General features: G+C 35.0%; 1 protein-coding gene across 2 annotated transcripts in view; it reads right to left on the bottom strand.

Moving 5' to 3' along the window:
• Positions 1-8,535: 8,535 nt before the first annotated feature.
• TNPO1 (transportin 1) overlaps positions 8,536-16,288 on the bottom strand; it is an 88,499-nt gene continuing 80,746 nt past the window's right edge. For both annotated transcript variants that reach the window (XM_045566314.1, XM_045566315.1), the window contains exon 25: positions 8,536-14,218. The gene's annotated coding sequence lies outside the window, so the exon portion shown is untranslated. The remainder of the gene's footprint in view (positions 14,219-16,288) is intronic.

The raw sequence follows: 16,288 nt of genomic DNA, 5'->3' as shown, positions 1-16,288 counted from the left end.
CTGAAAGTGGTCCTAATGGTCCAAGCCAGAACAATTTGAGCAAAAAAAAAAAAAAAAATAGTATTAGATTATAACCCAAGAATACAACACATATCCGTGAGTCCATACTGATATAAATGATTAGATAATAGGGGAGAAAGGGCCATCTTCTTTAGAGGAATTCCAAATAATACATGTAGACACTTCCCTTTCCAGGAGGTGGGGTTTAATTCTGGTCCTGCTGATGGGGGCTGGACTTGACTTGATTCTGAAGAATGGATTATGGAAAGGGAAAAGTAACAACTTTAGTACAGAGAAAACTGGCAAACATCACCTTAACAAAGTGATCAAAGTTAGCACCAGTGACATTCATGTCGATATCATACACCCCGATTATGCAATACAGACATTTCACCTATATTCTTCCCACCAACCCCATATCTCCAGTTTAATAATGAGAAAATATGAGACAATCCCACATTGAGAAGTATTCTACAAAATACCTAATATTCAACTGTCAAGATCATGAAAAACAAGACAGAAACTACCACAGATTGAAGGAGACTCAGACATGATGACTAAAGAAATGGTACACAGAAAAATACTATAAAACAGGGAGATAAGACAGAAAACTATTTGTAGGTTAGAGTGGGTGTTGAGGAAAGGCCCCGGTGGGAGGGTGATATTCAACCTAAAATATGAGTGATCAAAAGGAGCCAGCCACGTGAATAAAAAGGGAAGAGCAGTTCAGGTGTAGGAAAAAGATAGTACAAAGACTGCTCCCATCACCTTTTTTTTTTTTTTGAGACAGGGCCTCTCTTGCTCTGTTGTTCAGGCTGGAGTACAGCGGTGTCATCATAGCTCACTGCAGCCTCAAACTCCTGGGCTCATGTGATCCTCCCATGTCAGCTTTCCAAGTAGCTGGGACTACAGGAGCATGCCACCATGCCCAGCTGGTACAAAGGCCTTAAGGCTTTCGTCACTTTGTGTGTGGGTAACAGAGAAGTCAATGTGGCAGGAGCTGTGTGGGGGCGGGGAGGGGAAGAGAGAGAGAGAGAGAGAGAGAGAGAGAGAGAGAAGGCTAGGATTGGAGGTGAGCTGGGAGATGTAAGGAGAGGAGCTTGGAAAACATATGTTCAGGGCACCTTGGGATCACAAGAAACAAAGACATCTAAAAGGTAGGGAAAAGGCGTCAGGTAAATTTGAATTTACATATATAAGGTATCTATTATGTTTCCTAAGAAGATAGAAGCTGTCTGAGATATCCATGGGTCTTGCTAAACTATTCAATAAAAATATTTTTACTTGTCATTAATTCAATGTTAAATATAAAGCTATAGGAACTTTCAATCACAAAACATATAAAAAATAGAATTTATTGTAGATAGGAAATGGATTACAAGAACAGTAAATGAACTTTATTAATACAACGTACCTCACCCCCATTTTAAATTATGTACAGACTTCTGGTAGATAGAATTTTAAACAGCAATCTTTTTAAAACCAGATTTGCAAATAGGATCAAATAGTGGCTTTAGAAGATTAGAAAAATAATGTAAAATAAAACTTTTCTGACAATATGATGATATAACTGGGATGGCAATTTCTAACAGTAAGCCAGAGAAGATGGCTCAGTACTGAACCCTGGTGCAGCAAGAGACCTAAAAGATAGATGTTAAATAACTCCCATCTGGCTGGTTGCCAAAGAACACTTGCAGAGACCCTGTCTCTATCAAGCCTCCTTAATTTGGGATCATGATTCATTCCTTCTGCTGATGAAACTATGAGGCTTAACTAAGTTAGGTAATGGGATGAGGACTGGTAGTATCTTTGTCCTTCATGAACCCTGAGTGGGTCTTAACTGAACGTCTCTGTTACTTTCCCACCCCCAATCTGTGAGCCAAACCAGAAAGTTGGGAAATGTTCTCCATGCTGACAGTGTGTAGTGTTGACTACCATCATTAGAACTCTATGTTGTGGCATAGCAAACTCCACAATCTGACAGGAACAAGTGACCATAAACAGATATATTACGTCAGGCAATTGGACAATAGTTTTATCAGCTTGACACTTGACCTCTTTGTTGATGACGTTACCTAAAAATGAGTGGCAGTATAGTATTTTTGTTAAAACATGGACTCTGGAGCTAGACCAACAAGTTAATACTATTGGTTCAAATCCTGGTTCCACTACATATGCCTTATTTGCTTCTCTGTGAACCAGGAAAAATAGAGCTTACTTCAGAGGCTGTCAAGAAGAGTAAATGAGTTAATATACTTAAAGCAGTTAAGACACTGTCTTCATTCATTCAACAAATATTTATTGAGCATCTACTTTGTTTTAGGAATTGTTCAGGCTACTGCGGACACTTGAGCAAACAAAAATAAAAAGCTCCTGCCCTCTTGTGAAGCTTTCATGTTAAATATTTACTCATGTTGTTATAAGGGAACTTCAGTTTCCCAAGAACTTTCTAGGTCCTTGCTAACTCAAAGTGAGGTCCATAAATAAGCAGCAAGGCACACCTGGGAGCCTGTAAAGAAATGCACAATCTCAGGCCTAATCCGGACTTAATGAATCCAGGTATTTTGTTAAATAACAAGATTCCTAGGTGACATATATGTACATTAATGTTTGAGATGCCCTGTTTAGATCATACATCCTGTACTTGGATTTATAGAAACATCTTGAAGGTTCTCTGCATCCCCAGGGGAGAACATATGAAATTTAAAAACTGCTCTAAAAAATGTTCTCAAGGTTATTTTCATGTAAAAATATCATGGTTCAGTGAGCTTAAGGGGTAGAAATATGCTCATTGTAGGTATATGCCTTGTTTCTACAAAATACTGTCCAAATACTAACATTCCAGGCTTAATCTAGGTAAATGGCTCCCTCTAGTGGAAATATTTTTATTTATATATCACCAGGTATAGTTCAAGCTTAAAGTCCTGAAAGGCTTAGATCTCGAGAAAAGTTCATTTTATTAATAAGAATTTTAAAGAAAATGTGGATGCCTGCAATTGACAAATAAAGGGTGAGGTTTAACAAAAACAGAAATGCTTTTAAAATCATAGCACACATGGAAAAGGCTTAGTAACCCTCAATTCCTTCCATCTTGCATATGAAGACAGGGCCTTTGAACAAGTGCTAATTTTAAGTTGTTATAAGTGTTCAGAAGTCAGCATCTTAGATATACTCTCCTATTTGGGAAAAAGTGCCTTCAGATTGCAGCAGTACTGAAGGAAGTTTATCAGTAAAGATTTTAGAAAGCTTAATATACAAGTATATTATTCTGGCCTTATAGAAAATATTAAATACCTGAGTTTAACAAAGACCTTCAGTTAACACATAACACATACATGTGTTATCATAAATTTGCCTTTTTTTTTTCAGGACTGGTTTTATTATAAAGGATGAACTTACTAAAAAAAAAATCAGGGTAGATTGGTATGCCAATACATAGTAATCAAATGGGTATTTTCCATTGCCATGAACTTGTGTGTGAAATATACATGAATATTTATGTACCATTTAAACAATAAAGGAACATCCAGGTACCCACTACCCGGATCCTTCATGATTGAATCCTCAGCTCTCCTTCAAAGATGTAATCATTTTAATTTTGTATGGCTTAGTTTGTTTTTGAATTACCTAGAAATGGCTTCTGTGTAGGCACAGTATTCTGAAACTGGCTTTTTTTGCTCAGTATTATTTATAAAATTCACCCATTTCTTCAACTTTACTGGCTAATGGCAAACTGGTTTCCAAAGTAGTTGTACTAAATCAGAATTACAAATTCCTGTTCCTTCATCATGCATTCTTAAACAATCGCTATCACTTGAGTTTTCAAATTTTACCAATTCATTGAATGTGAAGATATTTAGTACCTTTCCATTTGTTTGTGAGCTAGCATGTAGGTTAAGTACTTAGGGGATGAATTATAGTTCAAAGGCTATATACATACATATAAAATATATAATCTTGATAATTTCTAAATTGCCCTTTATGTTGTACTAATTTACTCCCACCAGCAATGTATGAATGCCCATTTCCGTATTCCCTAAATGAGAGCATGTCACCAAGCCTTTTTGACCTTTGCCAATATGTATAAGTGATCTAATTATAGTTAGATTTCAATTGACTATCTTTAAAACAAATCGTCTTCTATGGACTACTCATATCCTTTGCCTATTTTTCTAATGGGTTGTCGTACTGCCTTGTAGTGCTTTATAACTTAGGGAAGTACCCATTTTCTGTAAAGGGGGACTGCCAAATTTCCCCTAAGTTTTTAGAATCTGTCATGCAACTTTTAGTGTTTTTTTTCTTTTAAAGTCAATCTTTTCTTTCAAGATTTCTGGGTTTTGTCTCATACCTAGAAATGCCTACCCCACACTAAGATTATATTTAAAAAAAGAAATTTAAGGTTTAATATGCTGCTTTTAATTCTTTGAGCCATCTAGAATTCTGGTATACAGTGTGACACGAATCCAATCTTCTTTGCAAGTATCTCCACCCAGTTTTCACATTTGTCAAATAATCCATCTTTTTTCATTAATTTGAAGTGAAATACTATAGTTTCAGGTGCATTTTTATGTTTCAGGACATAGCTCTTTTAAGCTGCCTATGCATGCATCAGTAGTTTTTAATACCTGTAGCTACAATTCTTAAAATAATTTTTCTGGCTTGCCTTACTTTTTCATATGAACTCTAATCTTGTCTAATTACAAAAACTTGTCACTAATTTTTTGGGGTAAGTGTTTACTTTTAGACACTACAAACTGGTAACTAGGGAAGTGATCTATCTCAGGTCACTCTGGCCTGCTCACTCTTCACCTTTCCCTGAACAATTCAGTTTTTAAGAAAACAAAGCCATTTAACTTGGCCTTGAGGAAAATGGAAGCCCAAACTCTGTAGAAACCCTTGGAGGGAGGAATGAGAGCACTCATTTTGCTTCTTCTATAGCCATGCAAGAATCTGCCAAAATCTATGGCTTTTACATTGTTAAATGCAAAGTAAATTCTCAGTCCAGATAGTCCATACATCAGAATACCATGCTCCTTTGGTTTTCTTTACTCAATTCTTAGACTTTAATGTTGGAGTGTTTCAGGTTTAGTCCCTGCCATCATTAATTTCTCCAATTTCCAGATGTTGTTTCCTAGCTGGAAACACCATTTATACACCAACTTCCAGTTTTTGATTTTCAGCCTGCTTATCTTCCCAAACTCCAGAACTGCTCACTCTACTTCTCCTCATGGATGGCTCAAACCAAATGCCAGACCTTTCCTATTCTCGTTAATGGCAATTCCACCCTTCCAGCTGCTCCAGTCAGGCCAAGTGTCTTAAAAGCCATGTGTGATTCTTCCCTCACAACCCATATCCATTATGCCGGCAAATCTTGTTTCCTCCTTAAAATATATACAGATATCAAACCACTTTTCACCTTCCACCCTAATTCAAGCCATCAATGACCTCTCCATTGTTCATAATAGCAACACCTAAGTGCTCTACCTGCCTCCACCCTTGAGCTATAGACTGTTTGTTCCTAATCAATATCACCCCAAACCCCTACAATGGCTCCTTACTACATTCAAGTGTAACACTGGCCAATACTATCTGGCCTTCAGTTACCTCTTAAATCTAATCTACTACTCTTCTCCCTTGCTCTAGGTGCTCAAGTTATATCCTTCTCATTTGTAATACGTATCAAACACATTACTGTCTCAGAGCATTTCTTTACTGTTCCCTTTATCTAAAATACTCTCCCTCAGACATCCACAGGCTTACTCCTTCAGGTTTTTACTCAAATGATCCCCTTCCAGACCTTCTACCTCCTAACCCCATTTGAAATTGCAAGCCTCTCCCATTATCACCACCTTCCATCTCCTGCTCTTTTTTCTCACTGGCACGTGCCACCGTGTAACACACTATTTTACTTATCTGCCTCCCTACAATAAAATTTAAGCTCCATGAGACCAGGGAACAGTGCCTGCAATATGAGACTCAGGTAACTGTTAAATATGTAATATGAAAACATAGATTTCACGTAAGAAACCTAAAGTTAGAAAATCATGCTCTATCACAACTTACAACATACATGGCAGCACCCACTTAAGTTGGTGCTGAACATGAAGATTAGTACACGTTAACTGAAAGGTAATTTGACTGTACCATACCAACTTCTTTGACCTGGCAACTCCACTAAGAAATCACTGCAGATGTATGCAAACATTTAAGCATGGGGACACCCACCACGGCTTTATTTCTAAGAGTGAAAAATTAGAAATAACTTCTGAATGTCCAACAATAGTGAGACAACTGTGTAAATTGTTTAGAGATTACTACATAGGATGTCAATGTATATTTATTAACCAGAAAATGTGGATACAGTATAACTAAAAGCCCCACAAATGCACAGAAATATTAACAGTAGTTGGATCACTGGGTAGTTGTATTAAAATTCATTTAAAATTGTTACCTGCCTTTCTTAAATTGTTTAATAAAGGAAGTTGTTCAAAAAGCAACTAAAGTTTGAAAAGGAATACTTAAAATTTAAGTCATCAGAATAAAATTGCTATAACATGCATACAAATAAATTTCATTAATAACTGGCACAAAAACCTAAAGTTTCCTACTGTAACAATTCTCTGTATCATTCTTACCAATGATGTAGAAATTGCATTAAATTTTCAAATTGTGATTGACAAATTGTGTCTTACTGGAGATGTTTCTTAAACTTTCACATCAAGTTAACACTGATTCAGAGATTAAGGATTAAAAAAATGACAGAGCCTCAGCAATTCCCACAGTCCACTATACAGTGCAAAGGAAATCCAAATTCAGAGCTGTGTAGTTCCAACTGCCACTTTTCTAGTCAGCCCTAAAGAATCACATGAAATGTAAACTGTTGGACTCAGATTATGAATTTACTATAAAAATGGCTGTCAGTTCAAAAATTAAGCCAGCTTTACTCATTTATCATTAAGATGGTTTAGCTGGCTGCAGTGGCTCACACCTGTTGTCCCAGCCCTTTGGGAGACCAAGGCAGGAGGACTGCTTGAGGCCAGGAACTCAAAACCAGGCTGGGCAATAGGAAGACCCCATCTCTGGAGGTTGGAAAAAAAAGAGCCAGGCATGGTGGTGCATGCCTGTAGTCCCAGCTATTCAGGAGGCTGAGAGAGGTTGCCTGCGGTGAGCTATGATGATGCCACTGCACTCTAGCCTGGGCAGTAGAGAGATCCTGTCTCAAAAAAGTTTAATCACTTGAACTGGGGAGAAAAAAAAAAGATCATCTGCATATAGGACTTTAATTTTAGTGAAACTAAAACATAAAGACTTACCCAAGAAAAGATTTTTGGCTTCAGGCACAATTTCTTTAAGATTCTTTAAATTAGAATCTTAAACAACAAAAGATTACGCTGATTTTAATTATCTTCTCCCATAACCTAAGTCCTAAATTCTGGTATCACAAAATTTTCTTTTGATGATGTATTTTAGAATGACATCAAGTTTCTTTTCTCGTCAACACAATGGAGATATCTCAAATATTTTCACATGCAAGTAACCAAGGAAAAGAAACCCAAGACTCACTTCTCTTAAAAGCTTTTGGGTGGGCTGCACTAATCTTTGGTTTTTTTCTTGGTCTAAAATGCTCTAAATTTCAAAAGACTACTTGAGGACCAGGTGCAGTGGCTCACACCTATAATCCTAGTACTCTGGGAGGCCGAGGTGGGAGGATCTCTCGAGGTCAGAAGTTCGAGACCAGCCTGAGCAAGAGCAAGACCCCGTTTCTACCAAAAAAATACAAAGAAATTAGCTGGACAACTTAAAGTATATAGAAAAACTTAGCCAGGCATGGTGGTACATGCCTGTAGTCCCAGCTACTCGGGAGGCTGAGGCAGGAGGATCACTTAAGCCCAAGAGTTTGAGGTTGCTGTGAGCTAGGCTGATGCCATGGCACTCTAGCCCTAGGCAAGAGTGAGATTTTTGTCTTAAAAAAAGAAAAAAAAAACTACTTGACTGCTATGTATACATATTCCCTGAAATGTATTAATACACTTAATTTTAATTAGTATCCTGCAACTATATTAATGGATTAAAACCCGAAGAGGAAACTACTACTTTATACATGTTGATTTCCAAAATTACAAGTCTTAATTTTTTGAAGGATAAACAGGAAGCCTTAATAGGACATACATTCATACACACTCATGTGATCTATCCTTACATCAATGTTTTATATTCACAACTTCACCATCAATTTTCTTTTTGTAGTACCTCCCCATTCTCAAACAGCTGAACCTAGAATCGACTGTTTAAAATTTATCAATAGGAGTTAAAATGAAGGGAAAACAGGTTTTTTACTACACTATACAAAATAAGCAAATACTGGGTTTAAAGACTAAGTGATGTTAAACAAGAGTGTACTAATGTGTAAGCTAAGGGGAAAAAAACCTCAAGGAAAAAAAACAAGAAAAAAACCCACAAGATCCACCTGAACCCAAAATGGGGGAGGGGGAGAAAGTAAGTTCATTTCCTTTCATTAAAAATCAGAGTGCAACATATAGTTAAACAACTTTATTAACATAGTCAAGCAGTGATTAACATTCACATCTATTATGTCACATCATACAAATGTAAATACAAAATTACTACAGTACAATATATATTCTCTGCATGATCCAAAATATTTGGTGGCCCCAAAAAACTCTCTTTAAAATTCAGCAGCTTATCAAAAATTAAAACCGTATTCTATTTAAAATGAAGATCTGTTAGCACAGAGTTAGATTTCAAGAAATATCAATTTAGTACAGTTTGAGAAGTTGCAGGAGGATATGTTTGAAGGACACATTCTAACATAGTGTGGCAGGTACAGGAAACATCAGATTTAAAGCTTTTAAGCGTAACTCATACAACCTAAGTTGTCAGCAGAAAGATCCAGTTATTTATAACTAAAGCTAACACTACTAAATTATTGCACCCAATGTTAACATATGCGTAAAACTGTTTTATAATATGAAGTGAAGTCATTTACCACGTTTAAACATCTCTTCTCACAAGATGATAATCTATTAAGTAAAATTAATTACATAGTATTGTCTAATTATTATCTCCATAAAAATCACTGAAGCTCAATTTGGTTATATATCCACAAAGGAAAACAACAAAGTATTATGAGGAAAGTACAGTGGAACCTCTTTATGAGGCTGATATGAGAAGGGGACCAACATTGCCTTATAGGCTAACCATGTCATATATAGTAGAAAGATGTAAGACCTATAAAATATCTAATCCTGTATAATACCAAGCCACATTATAGGGAATTCTATAGTGGATAAACAAAAACTGTAATAAAAGGAAGACTACTACTTGTTTTCTAATTAGTGATATACTGCTTGGCAAAAAGATTTGGCTTGGTTTTAAAATATACGAGAGGGTAAAAAAAAAAAAAAACTTCTCTCAAAATCATGCATACATTCAACTATTATGCATCTTTTTTTAAAAACACAATACATTCTGGGATACAAACCACAATAAACAGTTGCTGTAATTTAAATGTATACCTTAAAAATGTATATGTATAATAATTAGGAATAAATCTACACATAAGTAATGCCAATGGGGGAAACATCTATGTGAAGACTGAAGAAATTAGCCACAAATCACCTGGAAAGTGTACAGGTGAATAAAACTAACTTTTATGTAAAAATTTTAAAGAGGTGTTAGAAGTATTTCCATATTTAATACAGTATGAAATGTACTAAGTTGGTATACAATGCTATACTGCATGGTATTATTACCAGATAATATTGTTAACAACACAGCTCATTATTGATCTGATTTTTGATCTAAATTATCCCAGGCCCATAACTATCTGAAGACCACAGTTTTCTTAAAGGTTCCAAGGGCTACACTTCATTAACAGTACTAGTCGCAACAATTAGTGTTTTCCCCCTTTTGTATTCTTTGCAAAAATAATTCAATAAACAAAGCTGTGTAAGTTTTAAAGTACTACCAAAGGAAGGATTTAAACTGCAGTTATGCATGATACACTCTTCTCTTGGGAAGAATGTTTTTGCACCATTATCTGTTAATACATTCAATATGAATAATATAGATTAATTATATGAACCAAAAAACCACTTTTTCCTGCCTTTTCATGGCAAAGGGCTTAAATTTAGACTAAAGGTTTACAACATTACTAGTTTAATTCTGGCATTTCTGCTATGCAGGATTTTATATGGGGGACTATTTTGAGGGTTTAGAGAAAATAAGGACCAAATTTAACTCACTTTCAGGTATACCTGCACGCAAAAGTCTTGTGAGGCTGGCTTTATACCACCCCTGTCTGCTAGAATGATAGGAAAAATGAGAAAGGGAAGAGTCTCAATGAAATACATTAAAAAACAAAGAATTTAAGTATGATGACCCTTTATAAGCATATGTCACCAAAGCAAAAACGATATAGGAGTATTCACCTGAGATAAAACTGTATCTGAATACTTTATAACTGAGTAGACAAAGCATTTCAAGAGGAAAGTCAGTTGAAATTAGTTTAAAATATACATCTGATCCTATTTTACACAATATATGCAATTTAAGCAATTCAGATCAATGAAAAAATTTTAACCAAAAAAAAATCACAGTGTTCATCAATACGTTAATTACAAAATATATGCTACTTGTTTTGTTTTAAAGATGTAATGGCTTCGTTAAGTGTTCTAAAATATATTCTTCTGAAATCTAACTTGCGTAACAAAATCAAGTAGCAATAATGTAAAGCATCAGAACTGGCTCTTAAAGATTATTTACATGTTGATTATTTGGGAAATAACCAACCAAAAATATTTAAAAAGTGATTTTTTTTTTTACACAGTATGAAGTCATTAGAGAGATTAGACAATACAAAAAGCAAAATTCTTTCTTGAATAAATGATACTTGTGGCACAAAACTTCCTTGCTAATGTACTGTAACATGGAACTGCCAAACATGCCTTTAAATTAAATATACTTTCTGTTTCCAACTTAGGTTGATCAGCAGCTTTTATTCTGTTAGAATCCTTCAAAGAGAGAAGCTCAAACAGGAAAAAGAAGGCATATATAAAACAGTAAACACTGACCTCCTGAGGTTCCTACAACATAAAAATATTCAAGTAGAAAATCTACATCACTTAGCAGCGGCTATTCTGTAGTTGAGCACACTAATAGCATTTTAGTGTGTAAGGAGCAGATGAAGTAAGCCGTGCTTTAAGCATGCCAAGAGGCAGAAACACTGGAATGTAACAAAGACAAACTCACAATTTCATAGACATTCAGTCAACATTCACAATTACTAAGACTACACCACAAAAATTAAGTTGCTTTATATATATATATCCCATGATGTATTAGGTTTTATCAAGTTAAATGCTAAATCAGAGCTTACCTCAAAAGATAACTTAAATGGTTTCTGCAAATTCCTGTGCTACACTATGTATCTGAAATATAAATTAGGAAGAAACAATAACCTTAAGGGGGGAAAAATACAAAAAAAACCCAACCCAATTTCAGGGTGCCAGTCATATTTACGTAATTAAATTTTCTGTTTTAAAGTTAAATCTCCTTTAAATTTAAAAACACATCCTTATAGTGTTATTCATCTACCTAACTGAAAACTGATTTTTAATCAGATAGGTGATAGTATTGCTTTTAGTCAATATAAAATTGTCAATCACAGGTCCATATAACTTTACTAAAGGTTGTGTTTGTTTTACTGTGTTTAGAGAAAAATTTGACCACTTCTTTCAATTTAAAATATTACCTATTCCAGAATATTAAAATATCTGTCTTATTAAATTCTAAGAAGTATTTGAAGCACTACAGGATATCACTGTTATTTAAGAATAAAATAGCTACCCTACTCAAAGACTAAATAGGAACCAAATTTTGGGCTTCCAGTGAAGCTATGGTACCAGAAAGCAAAATGTCACATACTCTTTAAATCTAACTTATAATTTTAAAAAAATTGGGCATTATAAAATAATTTAATTTCAGGCTCTACAGACCAAAATTTGCAAAGCCAAAGTAGAGGAAAGAAAGTAAAAGAACATGTTAAAAAAAAAAAAACCAACACACACACACATACACACACACACACAAACACACAAAATAACAAAAACCTTTCTGCATGCTACCATGCATTTGAAATTTTTTGAAACAGTACTTATAAATTCACACCCACACAGCTCAAACTTCAGTGCAATGGCTGTATCATTCAACACTTTTAGAGAATAGAACCATGCAAAGAGGAGCAACTGCTTATAAAAATGGTTATTCAGTATTTATTCTGCAATGCAAAGGTGACAAACTAAAATATAAAAAGGCTGTTATGGCTTAACATTTTTGTTGCAGATTAAATATGCAGCATTGAAAAATGGAAAGGCGTGGCTTCATCTCTGACCAGCAGAGTTAAAAAGAAAAATCTCTCCATTTTCCTTCATCATCATGGGATACACTGTTCAGGCAATCCAAATTAATAAAGACTTGCACTTTCATATGGACACAAGATCAAGTGTACCAGTTAGGTTTCACATTCACAGTATATAAGAAAATACACATGGAAGGAAAAGTAAAGGGTTAACTTAACAAGGATTTATTCACAGGAATACATGTAAGTAGAGAAAAATAACAGAAAAGCTAAACAAATGAAATGAAGAGGATCCAAACCAACTTTCACTCTGTAGCTTTCAACTTGCACCCTGTGTGCATATATCTAGGGCACAGAGGGCCACCAACATGCGCCAAATACAGTGTAGGAACCCTGCATTACATCCATTAACTTAAACATATCTTTAAGATCATGCTTTGAACAAAAAAAAAAAAAAAAGAAAGAAAGAAAAAAAAAAAGAAAGCTTAGAAGGCAATATGTTGAGTGGGAATAAACATTGAAATATAGCAATCATTTTTCAACTTCTACAATTGTCTTTATCTGCCAACTAACATTTATGCAGCCTTTTTTACAGATCTTTTACCATGTAATTTAAATTTTAGAAGTTTTGATAAAATCACTAGTAGTATATAACCATGCAGAAAGCACATCACACTGACAGCACAGAGGCAAAGATTTTGCACAGGTATATCAGCTTTCCACATTGTGCAGGTTACACACAATACAATATCAATCTTATTCCTAACAGATCCTAAAAAAGATATTTCAAGGCCTAGCTGTAAACTACAGTACTTTATATATCTATATTCTTAATAAAAATAAAATCCACAAATCTTAAAAAGGAATTTTAAATGCAGGGCTATATTGAATTGGTAAACTGCAACACAAACTGGCGCAACATAGGTAAATGAATACCAACCTCATTCTATGTGATACAAGCATGCTACTTTCCCACTAATTTAAATTACTTTCGATCACTATGAGCCAGAATGCATGCCTGAACCTTAAACTGCACTTTAAAAATAACATCTTGGCCTAGAAATTAAATCTAATGAAGTACAACCATCAAATTATATCCACTACATTAATGTTTAATGCAAAATTAAGATGTCATCTTTAGTTTGATATGCCCCACCCCATTTATTCTTCCCTCCCTGCCCACCCCACAAAGGTAAAAGGAGTGACTCATTTGGCATTTCACAGGGTGCTTCATTGTTTAAATTTGTTTTGTTTTATTTCCAACTTTTTTGGGGGGGTACCTTAAATTGTAACTTCCAAGAACCTGCTTCTACTATGGGAAGGCAAGCTGATTTTAACTCTATTAGTTTTGTTTGTGTAGTTCTTCATCAGCATGCAAAACAAGGCCCCATCATGGGGAAAATTTATATAAAAATCTTTAAATTAAAAAAAAAAAGCTTCTTTACTGTTTGTAACCCCCTTAGGTTTCCTTTATTGTGCACTAAGGAATTTTTCCTCTTTCTTATCCCTATGCATCATTTATATGGTTCTTGTTTTGGTACAATTCCCCATAATATTCCAGAATGTACTGTTTTGTGAGCGGACTGAACAGATTTTTTTTTGCTTCTTCACATCCAGTGCAGAGTTGTAATTGGAGACAGATTTCCACCCACAAAAGCTCCAGATGTTAAAACATTTCCCAACATCGACTTAATACAGTGACGGCAACACCTCCCTCCCGCCCCTCCCAGTAGGGTTGGGATTGTACTGTATTCCCTACTGGTTTACCCTTCCCCCCTGTAAAGGGTAACATTTTCCCTGGGTGCAGAGGCTCCCTCATAGTCTCCAAGACCGAAGGACCTATAAGAAAAAGAACAAAACAAGCAATTTTATCTTTAACAACTGTCTTTCAAAACTGGTGGAACACAAAATTAATCAAATAATAATGATATTTTTACCTATAAAGAAAACGAGAAATTGGACAAATTGCCTAAGATCATGCTCGTCAATTATAACTATGTTTCTTCCTTCTCCTATGGCACTGAATTGTCACCTACATCAGATATGAGAAGTGAGCCCAACCTGGGAACACACACAGAAAAGCATGCTGCACTCTGTATAGATGAAATGTACCTTGCATGATGTTATCAGTCTAATTTTTTACCCCTTTTGCAAAATGGGACCCAATAAAAACTGATTATTTCTTATATAACAAGTTGCCTTACTTTCTTCAAAATCAAAATAGCACTTTCTTTAGGACAAGCACTTTCCTTAGTAAGAATTAAAATATCATCCTTTTCCCTAGTATTCACAATATTAAGCAAACAAATATAATCTACCAAAAAATAAAGAATTAATTATTTTCGGTCATCTGATGTTGTAGCCTAGGAGGCACCATGAGTGTTTATTACCACACTAGGGTCATTACATTCAGTAAATTAACAAAAAGTTAAATTTAATACCTGCCTTTCTCAATGTTCCTAATTAGTTACTATTCTGACCCTATTTCATTTGGTCATTTCTATATCTCAGGTCACTTGATTTTCCTGATAAGAACTTTTTTTAATGCTAACACAATTTTAACGATAAAATGGACATTAATAAATAAGGTAAGATTACTGGGAGATTTAAACTATTACCTGATAGTGGTCCTTTTACAACAAAACTCTACTACCCACTCATGTCAAACTTTGGACATTTATGAATGTTGATGTGAATTCACAGAGAATGATTAGTTCATCTGTGGAGAAGTACAAGCAACCCCTTTTTCTCCTGCCTCTGAAACAAGGAAGAGGAGTACAAAAAGGCAGGAATAAAAGGTATGGATCCATATTATGTCTAATTAGAAAACTGAGAATTTATTTCATATCTTGTCTTAAAACAGTCTCAGAGTACTACTAGTAGCTCACTATTGAATCTCTGAAGTTAAAAGTCATTCTTATCTACTGCATTCTCATAATTTAACATAAACTGAATCCAGCACTTTTCTAAAATGCCAAAGCTGTAAAACAGCTCTGAGGACTCGAGACCAAAGTGGGACAACACATGGGACAAAGGGCTCTGAGACATTCCAGAGGCTGCAAACCCACATTTACTGCCTTCTAGGTTAGATAACCTGGATGATGAAATCTTTCCAGGTTTAAAATCTAGCTCAGAGTAAATAAGCAAGCAAACAAAAACTCCAATTCAATGTAAAGTACAATTCAATTTGTTGTACACCTTTTGTATACACATTCAGCACGTCCTCTGGCTTTCAGTCAAATATGTCTCAATTTATGTTCAAAACCTAAAGAAGAATGTCAAAACCTTGGTCTACTGTACTTCCTGTGTTCCTAACATTTACTGAGTCAACTTAGTGTGCCAGGCAATATATAAAAGTTCTGGGATCATACATAGTATATAGTATTCTCTTTTTTCTTTTTCTTTTTTTTTTTTTTTTTGAGATGGAGTTCACTAAGTGGCCCAGGCTGATCTTCAACTTCTCTGCTCAGGTGACCCTCCCTCCTCAGCCTCCCAAGTAGTTAGGACCATGGGCATGCAATCACCGTGTCTGGCTCACATACAGTATGGTATTTAATTGTCAACATAACTCAATGAGGAAACTGAAGCTAAGAGATCAGAATTGTTAGTCCCATTAAAGTAAAGAAAACTTCAAAGAGCCAGAGTCCAAATGGGCATACAGTCCTCTAACATTTTAAATCAAATCAAAACAGAATCTTTCATTAACTGTTTTTAAACCATAGTGCTGAGCTCAATAAAACATGTTGAAAAATAGTGAGTCAAAACCCAGCTTCAATTCTACTTGTGTTTTCCTTAAAAGCTCATAATATAGAAAATTCTTATATCAGAGACTATAAATTCATGCTTCAAAGTGGAGCCATTCATTTTATTTTGGCTTGTTGGTTCTTTAAAAAATTCTCTAGCCTTCAC

The sequence above is a fragment of the Lemur catta genome, chromosome 12 (assembly GCF_020740605.2).
Source record: "Lemur catta isolate mLemCat1 chromosome 12, mLemCat1.pri, whole genome shotgun sequence".
In the NCBI taxonomy this organism is placed as follows: domain Eukaryota; kingdom Metazoa; phylum Chordata; class Mammalia; order Primates; family Lemuridae; genus Lemur; species Lemur catta.
The sequence above is the reverse complement of the archived record's forward strand: the minus strand, read 5'-3'. Positions and strand labels throughout refer to the sequence as shown.